The following is an 8,723-nucleotide window of genomic DNA, read 5'->3' on the forward strand; positions in this document are numbered from 1 at the left end:
CAGAAGAGTCAGCAGCCAAAGACCACCCGTTGGTGCCAAGTGAGGTGACTTAGGGGGAGCAGGTGTAAGCGTGTATATCTGGGTTTCCACTTCAGTATCTTAAGCCCAACTAGCAATCCTTAAAATACCACAACCATGTCTGATACATTCTTTGTAGTCTATCAATATTTGTGGAATGAATGAATGAATGGATGAACAAATGAATGAATTTTTTTCAAACAATTTAAGTTGTTATTCAAGTACAAATCTTAATGCAGAGTCATCTGGTGGTGCCACTGCCATACCATGTTTGGATCTCATAAAAACAGGCCCCCCAAACCTGCCATCATGGCTCTTGTCTGTCATCTTAGGAGAAGCCCCTGTTTATCTGAGAAGGACAGGAGAGGTATTTTACTTCTGAAATATCCAAAAAGACGTATAAGGCACAACAAATAAGCACGTGTAGGGATCCATCAGCTTGTTCTCATTTTTCACTAATGTTTGTTTTTCTCTACCAGCATTAGGAAGGCCATTGGTTTCCAAGTGATGCTTGTTTTTTGAGAAGGCGCCTCCATGGCCGTCTCTGGGAGGAGGAAGAGATCTGGGCTTCCCACTCGTACATGGGAACAGCTCCAATTTTAACTCACATAGTGAGCATCCAAGTAATTTTATTTTAACAATAATAATCAACAAGACTTTTTTTTTTAAGTGCATGATGTGCGTGGGTCCAAATATTGACTCTATCACTTAGCAACTACATGATCTTAGGCAAGACACTTTGCCTCAGTTTCCTTATCTGTAAAAGGAGCATAATATACATGACTGAGAGGGTTGTGATGAGAATTAAGTACATAGAAAATACTATCTACATATTAGGTACCCTCATCATTATCTCACTTAATCCTTTAAGTGGTCCCTCAGCGGAAGGCAGTATTATTGTCTCCCTGGCAAGCATGAGACAACTGGGGCTTAAAGAGATTTCATATCTAGTTCAAGGTCACAGTCTACAAAAGGCAGAGCTGGGATTCAAACACAAATCTAGTTAACAGTGGAGCCTGTACCCCTAACTTCACTCAGAAGTGAAGTGTAGGTTCTACAGATAAAAAGAAATTTGAAAATCACAAATTTAGGTCTTTCGATGAGGAGGCAACGTTCAACTTGACTTTTTTAAACGTTCACTTTTTAGAAGTTTAATATTTCAATGCTGCTTAAATAAAATCAGCTATTTTGAATGGCATATGCAACATTTCCAAACAAAAGTAAGAAGACATGAGAATGACATAAATTAGCGTGGGAGGAGAAGCAGAAAGTTGCATATAGATCAATCATGCCTTTTACATTGGCAGAAATATTGCAAGGACACTCAAGAATGCACATTTAAATTCATTTTGAAAACTCTTGAGCTGATTTCCCCCCGTGCAGCTGCTACCCCTTATGCTGGATGCTGCTTTGAAAGAATAATAAGCCTGCCGTTGTCCACGGAGGCCCAGCATCACCCTTGACTTCCTGAGTTAGCAAGTACAGGGAGCTCCACAGCACACGTCTCCACTCAGCTTTTCTATTACTATTATACATTGGGTCCTGCAGGGATGGTCCCTTATCTTTCATATTTTGCTTTCTTTTAAGGGGTCACAGTGTTCACTGACATTTGTCTTTCCCCATTTTACTTTGAGATATGATAAATAATAAAACAAAAATTAATTCCTAATGTGAAAATCTCCCTCTACTGAAGTTTCCTGGTCTGCCTTCATAGCTTTTCGCCTGCCCTCAAATACTTCAACTTCATAGGTCTGGGGGTTTATGGATTGGTCACCAACAAAGGTTTGCCACGTCCACCCTTGCTGAACTGTGTTGTGGCAACAAGGTTTCTTGAGGGAAGGTGGAAGAGCTTAGTTCAAGTCCTGTCTCTACTACCTGGTTATGTGACTTTGGGTAGGTTGCTTTAGTTCTCTCCGTCCCAATTTTAACAAACTTCAAACGGCGATGATAATAATCATTCATCCACCCATTCAAATCACATTCACTAAGCACTTCCTGTTTCCCAGGCTCTGGAAAAACAAAGGTGAATAATACAAAATTTCTAAATTCAGCTGCTCACAATCTACATCAGGAGACAGACATGTAAACAACTTGGGGGGCGGGGGGAGGGTAAAGGAGAGAGACCTTGACAAGAGATGTGTCTCTTTGGAATAGCAGCTGTGGATGCAGGAGGAGCTGACCAGACATGAGTAAGAGAGGCTCAGCCTTAGTTGGAAACCACATATTTTTCTACCTCACAAGGTTATTGGGAGGTTCAAAAGAAATTTGAATCCTCTGAAAACTCTAAAGAGCAATTTCTATGTGAGGCAGATGCTATCAGTGCCCTGCTCATATACCCTGCCTTTGCCACTTACATGCAAATGGGGGACTTAAAGCTCTAACACCTGTGAGTCTCTGCCTGAGGGATGGTTCCTGCCTCCAGAGCCCACCTGCTTCGCCACCTGTGCGGCAGGTGGTGCATGCCAAAGAAACAATGCCCACCGCCCCACATCCAGAGCAGCCCTCAACCAAACGAATAGCGGTACTCCCTCAGTCCTCAGATGGAATAACCAAGGCCTGATTTTTACACTAGCTGCTAGAATTTCCTCAGCAGGACTGAGCCCCAGTTGTCCATAATAACTTGCTTTATAATGCACCATTTATTGGCTGCCTTCCCCTCCTGTGTCACTTCTCTACTTCCCTCAACAGGGTTTTCTTCACCTGCCAAACAAATGCTTACATATGGATCCTTATCCCAGGATGTGCTTCTGAAAGAACCTCAACTAAGTCAAGATTTAAGCCATTTCTTTTATTATTATTCTATGGCATTTTGAAATGTGACCAGAATTATTCACACTATGTTGCATGGGAAAAAAATCACTGCTTTGTCTTTATAAATCCTCTTCTGCATAGTTAGGACTTGATCCACTTTAGCCATTATAACATAATACCTGCCTAAGAATTTCTAGAATCCATCCGACCAACACTGCTCTGGCTGAAGCGTTTACCTCTCACCTGGATTTTCACTGCAGTCTCCTAACTGCTCTCTCCAGCTCCAGTCATTCACCCCACAAATCCATCCTTTTCTCTGTCTCCAGACAGATCCACCTAGAAAGTAATTATGACCAGACTACTCCCAGCCCAAGTGGCACTATTGTGTAAATTTTTAAAGGCTTCTGTTACTGATAACACTTTGCTTCTATCTAATGGAAAATTGTTGTAACATTCTGATATCTGTAGAAGAAGATGCTTGCTGGTGACTTTCAAAAAATTAACAAAGTAAATACACAAATCTGCAGTGTCAATGGTGTGTGATGCCCACTTGATGTGCATCCTTGTGCGTTGTGCATCCCTTCACAACTGTACAGAACCACCCTGATTCTGACAATTCCCTGCCTCACCCACAAAACTCCTTATTTGTTCTCAGCACATACCATGAGGTTCCATGCTTCCATGCCTTTGTTTTTACTCTGTTGTTCTGTTTAGGAACACTGGCCTTCTTCTAGGCTGTTACTAGTGATCTTTTAAAACCAACTGAGCGGGCCGGCCGAGTGGCGCGATGGTTAAGAACTGGCTTGGGATGCCAGAGGGCCCCGGTTCGGATCCCACATATGAGGGCCAGTGACACTGCCCTCTACAGCTAAGATGCTGAACAACAGCTCAACCTGGAGCTGGGTTGCCGTGAGTCGCCGGCGACGGCGTAGGCTGCAGCCCCTGTGGCAGTGGGTTGCCATGGGCTACCGTGTGTAGCCAGCAGCCAGTGTGAGCGGCCAGCAGCCGCAGTGAGCGGCCGTCCAGAAGCCGGCGACTGATCTGCCTCGCCAGAGAAGAGCGCAATGATGGTGCCAACTTGGGCCAGTGAAGCAACATCCTCCACAACTAGGCTGAAGAGCAAAACGACAGCAACTTGTCTGTTCCCCTTACCCCAGTTCCCCAGCATTGTTCCCATCCCCCCATTCCCCAATAAAAATCTTTAAAAAAAAAAAAACCAACTGAGCATTTGCTAGAAATCATATATGAACCGCTCTCACATAGCCACATGTCCTTCTTATGTGCCCCTTCTAATTCTTTGTTTATCGCTCAATTTTTACATTTAGCATATTGGGTTATAATTATCTGCTCATGAGTTCGTCTTCTGCAGTGAAGGGTGTCTTACTCGTCTTTCCATCTCCAGGTCTAGTGGAAGTCTTGGCCTAGAGTCAGAGAATTTAAAAAGCAGTGGAGTATGGAATGTGGAGATTGTGACGGAAAGCTCTGCAGTCAAACCAACCTGGTCAAACCTTGGTTCTGTCACTGTCTAGCCATGTGATTTGGGGCAAATGGTCTCACATCTCTACGTCAGTTTCCTTGTTGGTAAAAGGAGGATGGCATGATTACAGATAAGCCACTGCCTGTAATTAACATAATGTGTGATGGCAGGCGCACAATTCATCTTGATTTTTTTTTTTCTTTTTTTTTTTAGCTGAGCCATCCTGCTACCTGTTGGCAGCTCAGCAGCACCTCAGCTCGGGCCGGGCATCTAACCGCTGTTGCTCAGAGCTCAAACTCTTGAGCGAGCTCTTAACCAACTGAGCCACTCTGCCGGCCCTGATTTTTATTTTCATTATAAGATCAATAAACATTTAGGAGTGAATGGTCTCCCTTTATACCTAAAAAGTAGGTCCTATGAAACAACATGTTTTTGTTTGATCCATCCATATAATCAGAATGGTGGTGAACACTTTACATACATTGGTAGATTTTGTCCAGATAATCATTCTGCTAGCAAGGTTTTACTATCTGCCTGTTGTAAACAAGGAACCCGAGAAGAGCCATCAATGGCTTGCTCTCAGTCACAGGAGAGTTAAGTGTCAGAGGCTGGGCCCAACCTAGTCTGTATGATTCTAAGCTTGTGTTTTTATCTGAGTTATGGAAGTGGAGAGGAGGGACCTCACTGTCCAGCTGCAGGTTCAGAAAGGAGGGGATGCTGGTGGACAGGGCAGGGGAATGAAGGAGGAATAGGCTATAGAGGGTTTTTTGAAAGACTCAGCTGGCTGACCATAAACACTGTAAATCCGGAGAATAGTTTTTATAGTGAGTTGGAAGCATTGCTGTATGGAGAGTCAGGAGATGAGATTAAAAGGAAATGGTGGTAAAATTTTTTGAAATCTACTCTTATCAACTTTCAAATATGCAATATAGTATTATGAACTAGTCACCATTTTAAAAAACAAAAATAAAATAAATGAAAGTCTGGAGCACTTGATAAAGTTTCAGTTTCCTGGACTCACCTCAGGGGGGATAAAAAAAAAAGGAGTGGTGGACAAATAGTCAGGAAGAGGCCTGGCTGTTAACCAAGGATTCCTAACTTTATCTTGAAAAGTGTAGAAAAGCAAAGAGGCCTTAAAAAGACTGACCACCCCGAGTGCTGACAAGAATGTGGAGCACCTAGGACTCTCACTCATTGCTGGTGGGAATAAACAATGGTTCAACCATTTTTGAAAAGTTTGACAATTTCTTCTGAAGTCAACGATACACCTATCATGACCTAATCATTCCACTTCTAGGTATTCATTCAAGACAAATGAAACCATACATCAACAAAAAGAAAAGAACATTCTTAGTAACTGTATTTGTACGAGCTCCAAATAGGAAACAACCTAAATGTTCATTTACAGGAGAATAGATAAAAACAACTGTGTCTTTTTCACACAACAGAATAGTACTCAGCAATAAAAAGGAACAAAATGTTAATACACTCAACATGAAAGATGCACCTCAAAATACTATGCTAAATGAAAGAAGTCAGACTAATTGCATATACTATATATTTTCCATCTACGTTAAGTTCTAGAATAGGCAAAGCTAATCTATAGTGATAAAAATCAAAACAGTGTCTGCCTGTTTGCTTGTTGGGTGGGGTTAGTCTGAGTGGAAGGAAACATGAAGGTATTCTCTGGGCTGATGGAAATGATGTATATCTTGATAGCGGTGCTGGTTAATAGGTGTATAGTTTTGTCAAAACTGATCAAACTGTACACTTAAATTTTGTGTTTTACTGTATATAAAATATGTCTTGAAAAAATAAAAATTACAAAAAAATATAGCACAAAACAAGGAAATGCCTTTGGTTATATTATCTAAAGATTGGGTGTAAGCTATATTCTTATCATCAGACCAATTGAGAGTTCAATAGAAGAACTTGGTTGTGGGAACTCTTACAAAGTTTCTATTCATTCATTCTTTAACAAATATTTATTTGTTTTAACCAGTATTTATTTAGCCCAATGCTACCACTTCCTATCTGGGTGGCTTTTGACAAATGGATCTCAGTGCCTCAGGTCATTCATCTGTGAAATGGTGACAGTAATAGTACCTACCTCATGGGATGCATAGGGACTAAAGGAGCTAATACAAGTAAAACTCTTAGACTAGTGCTGACATATAATAGGGCTAGATAAATGTTAGTGATCAATATTATTACCCTCAGTTATGTGCCAGGCTTGTATGGTATAAACAGTAATAGGACATAGTTCTAGTTCTAGGAAATTTATGATCTGGAAGGAAGGATGAACAATAAATGCATATAAATGAATATGCTTGGTATAATAATATAATTTGAAAAGTGCTTTGAGGACATAAATGACTTACTGTCTTGGAATGGAAAATCCATTCAAAATGACAATAATCAGCCACCTAAATCAAATCAAGTTCAGAGAGTCATTTAATGTTTTTCAGTATTATCATTATTATAATGATGACTCCGATTCTTGGCATCTGAAATTTGTAGCTCCCGGGGCTCAGGCCTGTGACCTCTTTTCTTCTGTGTCCTGGCTCATTCCTAGGTGATCTCATCCTTTCATGAACTATGATGCCCAGTTCATATCTCTAAGCCCAACATCATATCTGAATTCCAAATGACTGTGACACTCATACTGAATATTTTTAAATCCAGATTCTCCACTCTCAGACCCCAGATAGCAGCTCCGTTCTCCCAGCTGCCCATGCCCAGTCTAAAAGCCTTGTGTTTGTTTGCCTCCTTTCTTTTTCTCATATCTCACACAAAATAATCAGCAAATCCCAAAACCAATCATTTTTCCTAAAAGCACTGTGGCCTCCTTCCACCTACACACTACTGCAATAGCTTCCTAAGGGTGCCTGCTTCCACTCTTGCTCCCTGTACAGCTATTCTCAGCACAGCAGCCAGGTGATCTTTTCAAAACATTAAGGATCCATGTCCTTCCCATGCTTTAAACTCCAACTGGTTTCCTTCACACTGTCATTTTCATGGTCTACAAGGCACTGATCAATCTGGCCGTGGGCTAACTACCCCTCTGCTCTCCTCCCCTACCACTCTTCTTCTTGCTCCCTCCACTCCTGCCACACTGACTCCTGCTGTTTCCAACGTGCCAATCAAGCGCTTACTCATGGCCTTTGCACATGCTGTTCTCTTTGCCTGGAATTCCTTTCCTACAGATAGTCTCATGGCTCATGTCCTCACTTTATTTAAATCTCTGCTCAAATGTTACTGTCCTAGCTAAAACAGTACTCATACCTCCAATCTCTAACTGCTTTACCCTGTTTTTCTTGCCTGACATTGTATTATATTGGTTTATTGCCCTCTCTTGAATATAAGCCTCATGGGCAAAGACCTCTGTGTCCTGGTCACATCCCAAACAGTGCCTGGCACACAGTAGATGCTCAATTGCTCTGTGTGGATGAATGAATGGGTTACAATGATCTTAGCTATTGCAGAGCTTCATAGTGTGCAAAACAGTCACAAGCCATATCCTAATAAGCCATATAACAATTTGTGGGATAGGTTTTGTTGTAGGTATTTTAGAGGTAAGTTAAGAGTCTGCTTCATGTTTTTTAAGTACCTTGCTCAAGGTCATGCAGGTCTTGGTCACATAGGTCAAACCCTGGTCTTCGGCTTTCAAACCCAGTTTATTAATCATAATAATACAATATTATTTAAATAGTTAATATGTTAGTATACTCCTCTTGACACTTCACTTGTAATATCTCATTTAACTTTTCCAACAATGTTTTGAGGTTGGTGTTTCTATGATTGCTATTTTACAGATGAGGAAATTAGGGCACACTGGGTAACTTACCCAAGGTCACAGAGCTGGTAGGTGATAAAGTCAGAATCTGGGTCCTGGCAGTCTGACTCCAGAAACTTATTCTCAACCAACCAGCCCACAAATAAGGCACAGCCTGTGACGTAAAGATATCTAAGTAAACTGTGAAACACCAATGGTAAACTATCAAATATGTTCTAGGACTTTCTGCCACTTATTAAGCCTTTTTGTTTTTGTTGCATTTAGGAGAATCCTTCTTTTTGTTTCTTTTTCTTTAAGATTGTTAGGAGAAAAGCAGTTGTATCTCAAATGCACTTTACATTATGTTGTTTTCTGCTTTTCATCCGTCTTTGAAATGTTCGAAACACGTGTTTCTGAATTGAGAGGTCACTTAAGACTCATGGGTGGGACTCGTGGATTGCTGGTGGTTTGTCTTTCTGCCTTCTTTGGTAGCCTTGCTGCGACTCTGTGGCTGTGTGCACAGGCTGACATTCCCTTTGAGCGTCAGATTTCACTTCCTCCCCCCTCACCCTAGGACATGCCTTGTTTCATAAATTCTTGCCTTCAGTTTATCACATAACCTACATTGTGGAGCGCTCAATGTCTTTCTTTCTTTCTTTCTTTCTTTCTTTCTTTCTTTCTTTCTTTCTTTCTTTCTTTCTT

Source organism: Hipposideros armiger, unplaced genomic scaffold (genome assembly GCF_001890085.2).
Source record: "Hipposideros armiger isolate ML-2016 unplaced genomic scaffold, ASM189008v1 scaffold_84, whole genome shotgun sequence".
Taxonomy (NCBI): domain Eukaryota; kingdom Metazoa; phylum Chordata; class Mammalia; order Chiroptera; family Hipposideridae; genus Hipposideros; species Hipposideros armiger.